General features: G+C 38.9%; 1 long non-coding RNA gene across 2 annotated transcripts in view; it reads left to right on the top strand.

The window, feature by feature from the left end:
- LOC118550540 (uncharacterized) overlaps positions 1-12,019 on the top strand; it is a 56,291-nt gene that overhangs the window by 33,405 nt on the left and 10,867 nt on the right. Inside the window, exon 3 of one of the 2 annotated variants that reach the window (XR_004924615.2) lies at positions 3,546-3,631. This is a non-coding gene — a long non-coding RNA (uncharacterized LOC118550540). Of the gene's footprint in view, positions 1-3,486; positions 3,632-12,019 lie in introns of both variants that reach the window. The other variant, XR_004924614.2, reaches the window with a different exon arrangement.

Genomic DNA, 12,019 nt, shown 5'->3' with positions numbered 1-12,019 from the left:
CTCTTTCAAAAAAATTTTTTTAAGGCAAAATCATTGTTTGAAAGGACAAAGATGAGCATGTGCTGCATGCTGGGATTTTCAGTGTGTTGGGGACACAGTGTGGCTTTGTAGTCCTCTGCCTCACTTCTGGGCACATGCATTCACATGGAAGCAGCCAGAGAACAGGCCATGGTCCACAGTGATTTTGTTGACGAGGTGCTCCTTGTGGTGGTCCTGGCAGCAATGGGGTCCTATCTCTGGGCCAGAGCAGTCCAGATTCAGTGGCCCCCTGGAACTCAGTGATCTCAAGCCTGTCCTGCTAAGTGCTCAAGATTCTGAGCTGTTCTGCATCCACAGCAAGACATAAGAGTTCCTGGCATAGGGTGTATGCTGCCACTGACCCTGCCTTGCCTTGGAGTCCTTGAACAAAATGGTCTGTGTCTTCTTGGGGGACAAGGACCTTTTGGGGGAGCTGTCAGGGCTCAGCCTAGGCCAGGGAGAAGGGTGATGGAGAAGTGTAGTGTGGTGATGAGGAGAGAATGATGGTGCAGAAGAGGGTGGGGTGAGGAGGGGGTGGGAATGAGAAGGGGGGAGTAGGAGGAGTAAGGAGAGAGAGGGTGTAGGGATGGGGAGAGGGGAGGGGTAGAGACTGTGGTGAGGAGAAGGTTGGGGTGAATAAGAAGGTAGGACTGAGAAGAGATAGAGGAGTGTGTGACAAATGCTGTTAGATTGGGGGTGTATTTTCAAGGTTACTAAAAAATATATACCCGAGTCACTGAATTTATTACTTAAGATTAGCTAAATTTATTTAAGTAAAAGAAATGAGTCCATTTAAAAATTACTGAATAAAGAGGGGTGCCTGGCTGGCTTAGTTGTAGAGCATGTGACTCTTGATCTCGGGGTCATAAGTTCAAGGCCCATGTTGGTTGTAGAGCCTACTTTAAAAAAATTATTGAATAGGGGCACCTGGGTGGCTCAGTCGTTAAGCGTCTGCCTTCGGCTCAGGTCACGATCCCAGGGTCCTGGGATCAAACCCTGCATCAGGCTCCCTGCTCAGCGGGAAGCCTGCTTCTCCCTCTCCCACTCCCCCTGCTTGTGTTCCCTCTCTGTGTCTCTCTCTGTCAAATAAATAAATAAAATCTTTAAAAAAATTTATTGAATAAAGAAAAGTATAGCTCATGGTGGATAGAAAAAAATTCTGAATACGATGTGTGAATGATTAATGCCTGTGTAAAAGATTAAGCGGTTTTGGGGTCAAACTGCGTGACATATTTTTGCTCTTCCACTTAATAGCTTTGACACTTTGGCTAGTCCCTCTTATCTTCCATTTCTCTATCTATAAAATGGGGTTAAAAATGTATCTGACAGTTATTGTAAGGACTAAAGGGGAAATTTGTAGGTGAATGTGCTGGACTCATATTTGTGATCCATAAATGGTAGTTCCCTTCTACTGATTAAAGACCATCTTTTAAAAAAGATTTTACTTATTTATTTGAGAGAGAGAGAGCGAGCAAGCACAGAGGGAGAGAGAGAGAGAAGCTCACTCCCCACTGAGCAAGGAGCCTGATGCAGAACTCGATCCCAGGAACCTGGGATCATGACCTGAGCCAAAGGCAGACGCTTAACCAAATGAGCCACTCAGGCATCCCTGACTAGGACCATCTTGAGTGAATCTTTGAAGGAGATAGCTCTGACCTTTTCTCTAGGATAGCAAAGTCAACTTCTTTTAATCTACAAGTTTCTCCTCTGTCACTTTATTTTCCTTATAATTTACTTTTGAAAAACCCAGACCATTTGACCTGTAGAGAGTCCATACTTCTGGTGTGGTTGGACATGCTCCTCTCTCCTAGATGCGTTCTGAACATTGGCAGCTATATCTAGAGGCTTGATCAGGCTTAGTTTTAATCCCTTTGGCAAACTATAGATGGTGTTACCTACTTTTATCAGAGGCTTGTAATGTCTGGTTGTCTCTTTTTGCGGGTGTGATGCTTGCAATTGTTAGTGCTCACCACCTAGATCATTAATTTGGGGTTGCAAAATAATGACATGCTATATCTATATAATTTTTTTATTTCTTTTTAATTTATTTGTAGAAATGCTTCTATAAACAGATGTTTCCGCCTATTTGGTTACTCAGTGGTGCATTTCGTTTTGAAAGGTTAGATAAATGTTTGATTCTTTCTCTTTATCAGTTCTCAAGATAAGAAATTTTCTCTCTCTCACCTCCAAAGATGATTGGATAGTTTTTAAAAAACGTATTATGAACTCACATCTTTAAACATATTTAATATGTTTTATTCTATTTTATCTTTTTAAAAAGATTTTATTTATTTATTAGAGAGAGTGTGAGCGAGAGAGAGCACGAGCTGGGTGAGGGGCAGAGGGAGAAGCAGACTCCCCCCTGGGAAGGGAGCCCAACGTGGGACTCAATCCTGGGACCCCAGGATCATGACCTGAGGCGAAGGCAGACACTTAATGGACTGAACTACCCAGGCACCCCATGTTTTATTCTATTTTAATTATTAATCTTATTGAGGCTCAAATTAAGTTCCAGATAAGATTCCTCAGGAAGGGCTCATGGGGATCATAGTCCCTGGCTTCTTCCTTATTATTTTTTTTAAAGATTTTATTTATTTATTTGACAGAGAGAGAGACAGCGAGAGAGGGAACACAAGCAAGGGGAGTGTGAGAGGGAGAAGCAGACTCCCCACTGAGCAGGGAGCCTGATGCGGGGCTTGATCCCAGGACCCTGGGATCATGACCTGAGCTGAAGGCAGACACTTAACAGCTGAGCCACCCAGGCACCCTGATTTCTTCCTTATTGCTAATAAAGTTCATTTGTGCCCTTTACACTTGAAAGTAAGTTTTGCAGGATATAGAAGTCCTTGACTCACATTTTTCACCTTGTGTATCTTAAACATGTTTCTCAATTTTTTTTTCCTGCATAGATATGGGGCATAAAGTGTTGCTGTCAAAAATTCTGGTGGTGGTTTAATACTGTCCCTCAAAAACATCTGCTCTTTTTGCCTAGATGCCCAAAGGCCTTTCCTTTAAAGTTTAGTAATTTTTTTTTTTTGAGAGAGAGAGAGAACACGAACAGGGGGAGGGGCAGAAGGAGACGGAGAGAATCTTGGGCAGGTTCCATGCCCAGTGTGAAGCCCCACGCAGGGCTCAACATGGGAATTGATCTCACAACACTGAGATCATGACCTGAGCTGAAGTCAAGTCAGTCGCTTAACTGACTGAGCCACCCAGGAGCCCCTAAACTTTAGTATTTTTATTAGTTTATGTCTTGATGTTGGTTGTTTTGGGTTCACATTCTCAGGTAAGTGGTATGCTCTTTCAATATGTAGCTTGAAATCTTTTTTTTTTTTATTTTTTTGGTAAAGCTTTCTTGAATTATGGTTTTTCGTATTTGTTCTATTGTTTTACTTTGGTTTTCTTCAGGGGTTCTTATTATCTTCTTAGTGTCACAATCCTTTTACTGCTGTCTGTCTTGTTTTTCAGCTATCTAGCACCAAAGCCTATGCAGTCCATTAATGCCCTTCCTATGTGGTTTGATCCAGGGAGAATTATTTTGCTACAGGAAGTGCAGATACTTTGGTCAGCCTCTGGGATGTGGATGAGTCAGTGTGGTACAATGCATTTCTAGGTAAGCAAATCTGCTAGTACTTTGCTTATTGGGTAATTAGTTTTATTTCATCCTGGATGCCTTCTTCTAATTCTTTATGCCTTAGGAATTCTAATGTGTCCTTTTTGCACCCTGTATGATGGGCCAGATTGGCCTGTAAGGACCATCAATTTTAGCCATGATGGGAAAATTCAGGCATCAACATCAGAAGATCATTTTATTGATGTTGCTGGAATAGAGACAGGTGACTGAAACCCCCTCTACTTTAAAGAGAACTTTGTATCTTTCATCCTTAGTCATCAGGACTTACCAAGTGTCATATGTTTTCATCTCTGCACATTGCTACTTCAGCAGCATTAGCATGAAAGAATTTGTCTCCTTAAGACAGGTTTATGTTATGACTGTCACTGCTAGTAATAAGGGAGCAAAGGGTTTGAAAAGTATCAGGTATCAAGGAAAGTTATTTAAGAAAAATATTTTACATTTTTATAACTGAATTCTTCCATTATAAAGACATTTTTTAAATACAAAGGAGTAGGAGAAATGAAGACTCACCTGTGGTATCATCATCCATAGACCATCTCTAGTAATGTGTATTTTGTTTGATTTTTTTCCTATATATAAACCTAAACAAATGTATTCCTCATGTAATTTAGGGAATTATCAAAATACTTATGCTTTGCTAAAAAAAACAGAACTTGAAAATGGAAAATTGAGAGAAGAGTATTCATTTTACAAAAGAATTCCCTCAGACTTTTATTTTTCAATATAGCTTTATTGTTTTTGGGAATGTTACACTCTTAAAAAATTTTTAAACTATATTTAAAAATTTTTAATAATAAAAAACTTGAAATTCTTCTATTTAAGGTTAATTACTGTTGGGATACAGCTAATGCATTGCTTAGAGACGAATCTATAGCTGTAAATGTCTATATTGAAAAGAAGAACAATCTCAAGTCAATAACTTAATCTTCTACTTTAAAAAACTGGAAAAGAGCAAAGTAAACCCAAAGTAAGCAGAAGGAAGGACATATTAATGAATAATAGGAGTAAATGAAATAGAGAGTAGAAAAACAATAAAGAAAATCAAGGAAAACAGAAGTCTGTTCTTTGAAACAAAGTTGACAAAGTTTTAGCTAGAATGACCAAGCATAAATGAGAGAAATCAAGTTACTAAAATCAGAAATGAAAATCGGGACATTACTACTGACATTATAGAAATAAAAAGAATTACAAGGAATACTATGAACAACTGTATGCCAACAAATTAACTAACATAGATGACAAGTTCTTAGAAACATGCAAACTACTGAAATTGATTCAAGAACAAATAGAAACCTTGAATAGACCTATAACAACAAAAACATTGAATTAATAATCAAAACCTTCCCATAAAGAGAAACCTACATCCAAATGGCCTCACTGGTAAGTTCTACCAAACATTTAGGAATTAACATCAATTCTTCCCAAACTCTTCTGAAAAATAGAAGAAAAGGGAATATTTCCCAGCTCTTTCTATGAGGCCAGTATTACCATGATACCAAAGCCGGCGAAAAACACCACAAGAAAGGAAAACTATTGACCAGTATCTCCTGTGAATCTAGATGCAAAAATCCTCAACAAAATCCTAGCAAACGGAAAATAGCAATGTATAAAAGGATTATATCCATGACTAAATGGGATTTATCCCAGGAATGCAAGGTTTGTTCAACATATGAAAATCAATCACTGTGGGGCACCTGGGTGGCTCCGTTGGTTGGGCGACTGCCTTCGGCTCAGGTCATGATCCTGGAGTCCCGGGATCGAGTCCCACATCGGGCTCCCTGCTCAGCGGGGAGTCTGCTTCTCCCTCTGACCCTTCCCCCTCTCATGCTCTCTCTCTCTATCTCATTCTCTCTCTCAAATAAATAAATAAAAAATCCTTAAAAAAAAAAAAAGAAAATCAATCACTGTAATGCCATATTAATAAAATAACAGACAAAACCCACACGATCATCTCAATAGTTTCAGATAAAGCATTCTTCTTGTATCAATCTTGTGCAGTGACCATGTCTTCATATGTTATTTTAAGTAGTAGAAATTATATTTGCAAAAAAAAAAGAAATTATATTTGCTCATTGTAGCACATTTAGATATGCTGACAGATATAAAGAAGAAATTAACAATTACCCACAGCTCTGTAACTCAGAATTGAGATAGGGAAACTGAAGGGACTCCATTTTGGAAAGGCTCTATCTCTACTGTTTCTCTGCTAGGCCCCATTTACTCATGTTCTATATTTCACCTTGCATCTGAGTAAACCAAAGAAGCTATGTTCCCACTCTGAGGTGGAAGCAAGAAAGTTAATCATTCTCTGAGTTTTTTTTTTTTAAAGATTTTATTTATTTATTTATTTGAGAGACAGAGAGAGAATGAGAGAGGGGAGGGTCAGAGGGAGAAGCAGACTCCATGCTGAGCAGGGAGCCCGACGTGGGACTCGATCCCAGGACTCCAGGATCATGACCTGAGCCGAAGGCAGTCGCTTAACCAACTGAGCCACCCAGGCGCCCCTCATAGTCTCTGAGTTTTGTCATAGGCCCCCATACACCTGATAACTTCTAAGAAGAATCAGGTCCTGAGCATGTTCCAGGACATTAGCTGCGAACAAACCTCAGTTGACACTGGTGTCAATACTCCCTAACTTCGGTGATTTATGGAATAACAACTATTGTTCACCTGACATTTGCCTTTGATCGGACCCTACCCTGGATTCCTGAAGGAACACATACCCTGGACCCTTTTCCAATATAAACCCCTAACCCCAAGTGACAGGGAAACTCACTTCTCCCTTTTTGAGTCTCCCAGACACTTTGTCTGCTATATTCTATCACTTAGCTATTCAATAAACTCTGCTCTCACTTCCTCCTGCCTTGCATTTGACTCTATCTTATGGGAAACCAAGTATCCTCTTGGCTGGTTCTGTGGGACCTGCTCTGGATCCTTTGACCTGGCCTGCCTATGTCAGAAGCATTAAGCATTTTAATATATTTTAATTTTTTTTCTGTATATGTATTTTTGATGTAGTTGGGATCATATCGTAGATAAAATTTTATATCCTGCATTTTTTAACTTAACAGCATACTATAAACATTTTTCTATTTTAATTTTAATCATAAACCTGATATTGATAAAAAACAGCTGAAGGAATAATAGCTTGGGGAAAAATCATATATTATTTCAATGAACCAAAGAAATAAAATACTGGTAAAAAAACAATCTATTTGCAAGGCAGTGTGGTTTAGTGGAAAGAAGTATGTCCTTGGAGGCAGATGGAACTTATTTCAGAATGCTGGCTCCACTACAAAGTATGACCATAGTTAAATCACCTATTTATTTATATAGTGAGATTGAAATTAAAGCATTACCAAACACTAATTAAAGAAAGCCTGGACAAATATGGAAACATATTGTGTTCATGGATTGGAAGACTCAATATTGTTAATTCTCCCTAAACTGACCTAAGGATTGATTGATTGATTGATTGATTTTAAAAGATTTTATTTATTTATTTGAGAGAGAACAAAAGTGAGAGAGATCACAGAGGGAGAGGGAGAAGCAGACTCCCTGCTGAGCAGAGGGCCCCAGTGGCTCGATCCCAGGACCCTGAGATCATGACCTGAGCCAAAGGCAGACACCTAACCAACTGAACCACCCAGGCGCCCCTAACCTAAGGATTTATTTTTTTTTTAAGTTTTTAAAAAATTTTTATTTATTTGACACAGAGAGAGATAGTGAGAGCAGGAACACAAGCAGAGGGAGTAGGAGAGGGAGAAGCAGGCTCCTGGCTGAGCAGGGAGCCTGATGCGGGGCTCGATCTCAGGACCCTGGGATCATGACCTGAGCTGAAGGCAGACGCTTAATGACTGAGCCACCCAGGCACCCCTGACCTAAGGATTTAAAGCAATCCCAATCAAAGTCCCAGAAAGCTTCTTCTGTATAATGAATATTTATGCTCCCAACTCTCCCACAATTCATATGTTGAAACCTAATCCTCAGTGTGATGGTATTTGGAGGTGGGGCCTTTGGGAAGGGATTAGGTCATTAGTGTGGAGCCCTCATGAATGGGATTAGTGCCCTTACAAAACACTGCAGAGAGCTCCTTTGCCTCTTCTGCCACGTGAGGACACGGCAAGGAGACAGCCATCTATGAAACTGGAAGCAGCTCTCACCAGACACTGAATCTACAGGTTCTTGATATTGGACTTCCCAGCCTCCAGAACTGAGAGAAATATATTTTTGTTGTTTGTAAGTCACCCAGTCTGTGATATTCTGTTAAAGCAGCCTGAAAGGACTAAGACAGCTTCTTTGTAGATATAGCTGATTCTAAAATTTATATGGAAAGGAACTAGAAAGCCAAAAGAGTTTTGAAAAACAAACAGTTGGAGGATTTCACTACCTGTTTTTAAGATATACTGTAAAGCAACAGTTGTCAACACAGCATGATATTGGTAAAAGGAAAGTCATATAGACAAGTGAAATATACATACAATATAAAGTCATAGAGTCAACAGATTTTTGACAAAAGTGCAATGGCGGTCCAATGGACAAAGGACAGTCTTTAGCAAATGGTGCTGGACTATCCACATGCAAAAAAGTGAGCCTTAACCTACACCTATGTTGCCTACAAAAATAACTCCCAATGGATGATAGACATAAGTGTAAGACAGAAAACTATGAAGCTCTTAGAAAGAAACATAGCAGAAAATCTTTTTCCTGTTGAGTTAGGTAAATATTTCTTAGATAGGGTAACACAATTATTGATCCATAAAGTAAGAGTTGATATATTGGACCTAGTGAAAATGAAAAACTCTTGCTTTGCAAATAACACTGTTAAGAGAGTAGAAAACCAGCCCCATATTGGGAGAAAATATTTGCAAACACACATAAGAAAACTCATTTGTGTTTAAAGTACATAAAGAACTCTCAAAACTCAGGGCGCCTGGGTGGCTCAGTCATTAAGCATCTGCCTTCGGCTCAGGTCATGATCCCAGGGTCCTGGGATGGAGCCCCACATTGAGCTCCCTGCTCCGCAGGAAGCCTGCTTCTCCCTCTCCCACTCCCCCTGCTTGTGTTCCCTCTCTCACTGTGTCTCTCTCTGTCAAATAAATAAATAAAATCTTAAAAAAAAAACCTCTCAAAACTCAATAAAACTTAACCAAAGCAATTTAAAAAGTGGGCAAAAGATTTGAACAGACTTTTCATGATAGAGGATATAAAGATGGCAAATAAGCAACTGAAAAGATGCTCAACATCATTAGTAATGTTTAAAACTACAATGAAATATTACATACTCATCGGAATGGCTAAATTAAAAAATACTGACAACACGAAGTGCTGATGCCGAGTAACTGGGACACTCACATTTCTCGTAGGAATGCAAGAGGGTACTGCCATTTTGGAAAACAGCTTGGCAATTGTTTCAACAAGTTAAATATATATTTATCGTGTGACCCAGAAATTCTACTTCTAGGGATTTATCCCAGAGAAATGAAAACTTATGTTTACACAAACATCTGTGTGTGTGTGTGTGTGTGTGTGTGTGTGTGTGTGTGTGTTTATAGCAGAGTAACTTACAATTGTCAAAAACTGGAAACCACCCAAATGTCTGTCAGTGGATGGATAAACAAACTGTGGTATATTCATACAGTGGAATATTACTTAGCAATGAAGGGGAATGAAGTATCGAGGCACACAATGACATGGATGAATCTTTGATGTGTTAGTTAAATGAAAAAACCTTGTCTCAAAAGGTTACATAATATTTTATGTGTATGACATTCTGGAAAAGGAAAAAATACAGGCACAGAGACCAGATCAGTGGTTACCAGGAGTTAGGGTTGGGAGTTTGAATACAAAGGGTTATCCACAAGGGAATTCTTTCCTTGGTTGAAATTATTCTATATCCTATTTGTGGCAGTGGTTATAAAAATACATGCATGTTTAATTTTATTATTTTTAATAATTTTTTTAAGGATTTTTATTTATTTATTGAGAGAGAGAGAGAATGATAGAGAGAGAGCATGACAGGGAGGAGGGTCGGAGGGAGAAGCAGGCTCCCTGCTGAGCAGGGAGCCCGATGCGGGACTCGATCCCAGGACTCCAGGATCATGACCTGAGCCGAAGGCAGTCGCTCAACCAACTGAGCCACCCAGGCGCCCAATACATGCATGTTTAAAATCTCATAGAACTATACATGAAAAGAAGCTAATTTTACTGTTTGCAATTAGAAATTTAAAAAGAAAACTGCCTTTCTGGGTTGTCATTGGCATTCAATAAAATAGAATTAATGTGATTCATAAGGGGTGCTCCACAAACATCAGCTGCTTTTACTGTTTTCCCAGGAAGTAGAGAATCGGGGTTCAGAGCATAAGCTCTTAAGTTAACTGGCCTACATTCAGGTCTTGCTCTGTCACCTACTGGCTTGTGCTCTCTCTGTGCCTTGGTGTTCTCTGTAAAATGAAGTAATGTTGTCTCTATCTTACAGAGTTATTAAGCAGGTTAAATCAGTTAATGTAGGCAAATACTTAATGCACACTTTTATTATTAACATAATTTATTGGTTTTTCTGTATTGATTTCCATAGGGACAAGCTGAGAAATGTAGTGTGGGTCTCTGACCGTGGCGCCCATTGGCACCCCAAAAGGCCTCTGCTGGCATTTGCCTGTGATGACGAAGATAGTAAATATGGCAGCAGTCAGGGAGCAGGAACTGTGAAGCTGTTTGGGCTTCCTATTGACTCCTGATGGGAGGCCCTGATGTAGAAGAAAAGGCACTTGTAGAGGCCTTCCTTTGTGTTATTTGATCTGTCCTCTTGGAGTTGGTGGGCATCTTAAGTATTTATAAATTGGCTGCCTGAATATCTTTTCCAGGAGTAGGAAATTGCCAACTTCCTGTTTCCCCAGCCCGAGGGAGGCCCCTCATTTGAGAACGGTGGCATAAAGTTACTGTGGGATGATTGGCTGGCTGCAGCATTAGGTTCTGATTGAGGACCTCTTGAAATTCTATTCCAGGGTTTTGAGAGAGTGGTTTTATTAGTGCCTCTGACGTCTTTCCTCAGGAGTGATTTTGTTGGGCTTGCTACTGCTTGCATGTATCAAAATTTAGTAAAGTGGGTAGGTAAGGGGAGGCATAAGTGTGGAGTTTTTAAAATTAAAAAAGATATACTCAAAATTGTATATGTTATAAAATATATACAATATATAAATTTAATAATTATAGAAATATAAAATATATAATATATACAATTTTGAGAATTGAGCATTTTAATAAAATTGACCCAATTCTAAGGCTTTTAAAATTTTGTCATTACAGGGAGATTTTGTGGTTTTGCATTTTTAAAAAAATTTTTATATTTATTTATTTACTGAGAGAGGGGGCAAGGGGGAAGGGCAGAGGCAGAGAGAGAGAGAATCTTAAGTGGGCTCCATGCAGGGCTCAGTCTCACGATCCTGAGATCATGACCTGAGCCAAAGTCAGACATTTAACCAACTAAGCCATGCAGGTGCCCCTACATTTTTTTTTTATATCAGAAATAGAGTTTAAAGATTACTATAATTCTGTCATTAATGTTGTAACCAAGAACTCTGTGGAATGCATGAAATGTGAAATGAAGTACATGGGCTATAGCAATCCTTGAAATTTATCAGTTGTTTATGTGTGTGTATGTATACCAGGACTCATTCTATAAGGGGTTTGTGGTGGCTTATGACAAACACTGAGAAAAGTAGTAAAATATAAATAAGAAATATAAAATCAAGATAAGATAAATACAAGTTAGAATGAAAGTCAAGACTGGGGCAGGGAGAGAAATTGAAGAGAAGTATACAAAGAGTTAAGGACCTAATTGAATGATTGAATTAAAAAATTGGCTCTGAAAAAAATAAAAATAAAAATTTGGCTTTGAGTTCCCCTGGCAAAGCAAAGAAGGTATAAGCCAGTTAGCTAACTCTTACTATTAAAAAGAAAAATACAGGGTGCCTGGCTGGCTCAGTCAGTGGAACATACAACTCTTGATCTTGGAGCTGTGAGTTTGAGCCCCATGTTGGGTGTAGAGATTACTTAAAAATAAAATCTTTAAAATAAATAAATAAATAAAAAGAAAAACACATACCAGTTCCTAAGAGAAAGCAAAGCTTTTGTTATCTCTTACCTCCAAAAGAAATGGTCATGTAGGTTTGTTTGTTTGTTTTTTAGCATTTTGGCATATAAAAGAAACCAAAACCAAAATATGCCTAAGTGAAGCTTGTAGAAAAGTTTGAAAAGGAAGCTAAGCAAAAATAAGACAAAAGTCATCTGTAAACATAGCTCTGTGAGATAACCACTACATTTTGGTGTATATCCTTTTAGGACTTTTCCTGTGCTCATATTTGC

This window comes from Halichoerus grypus, chromosome 2, assembly GCF_964656455.1.
Source record: "Halichoerus grypus chromosome 2, mHalGry1.hap1.1, whole genome shotgun sequence".
NCBI lineage: Eukaryota > Metazoa > Chordata > Mammalia > Carnivora > Phocidae > Halichoerus > Halichoerus grypus.
Note: the sequence above shows the minus strand (reverse complement) of the source record. Positions and strands in the feature narration are given on the sequence as shown.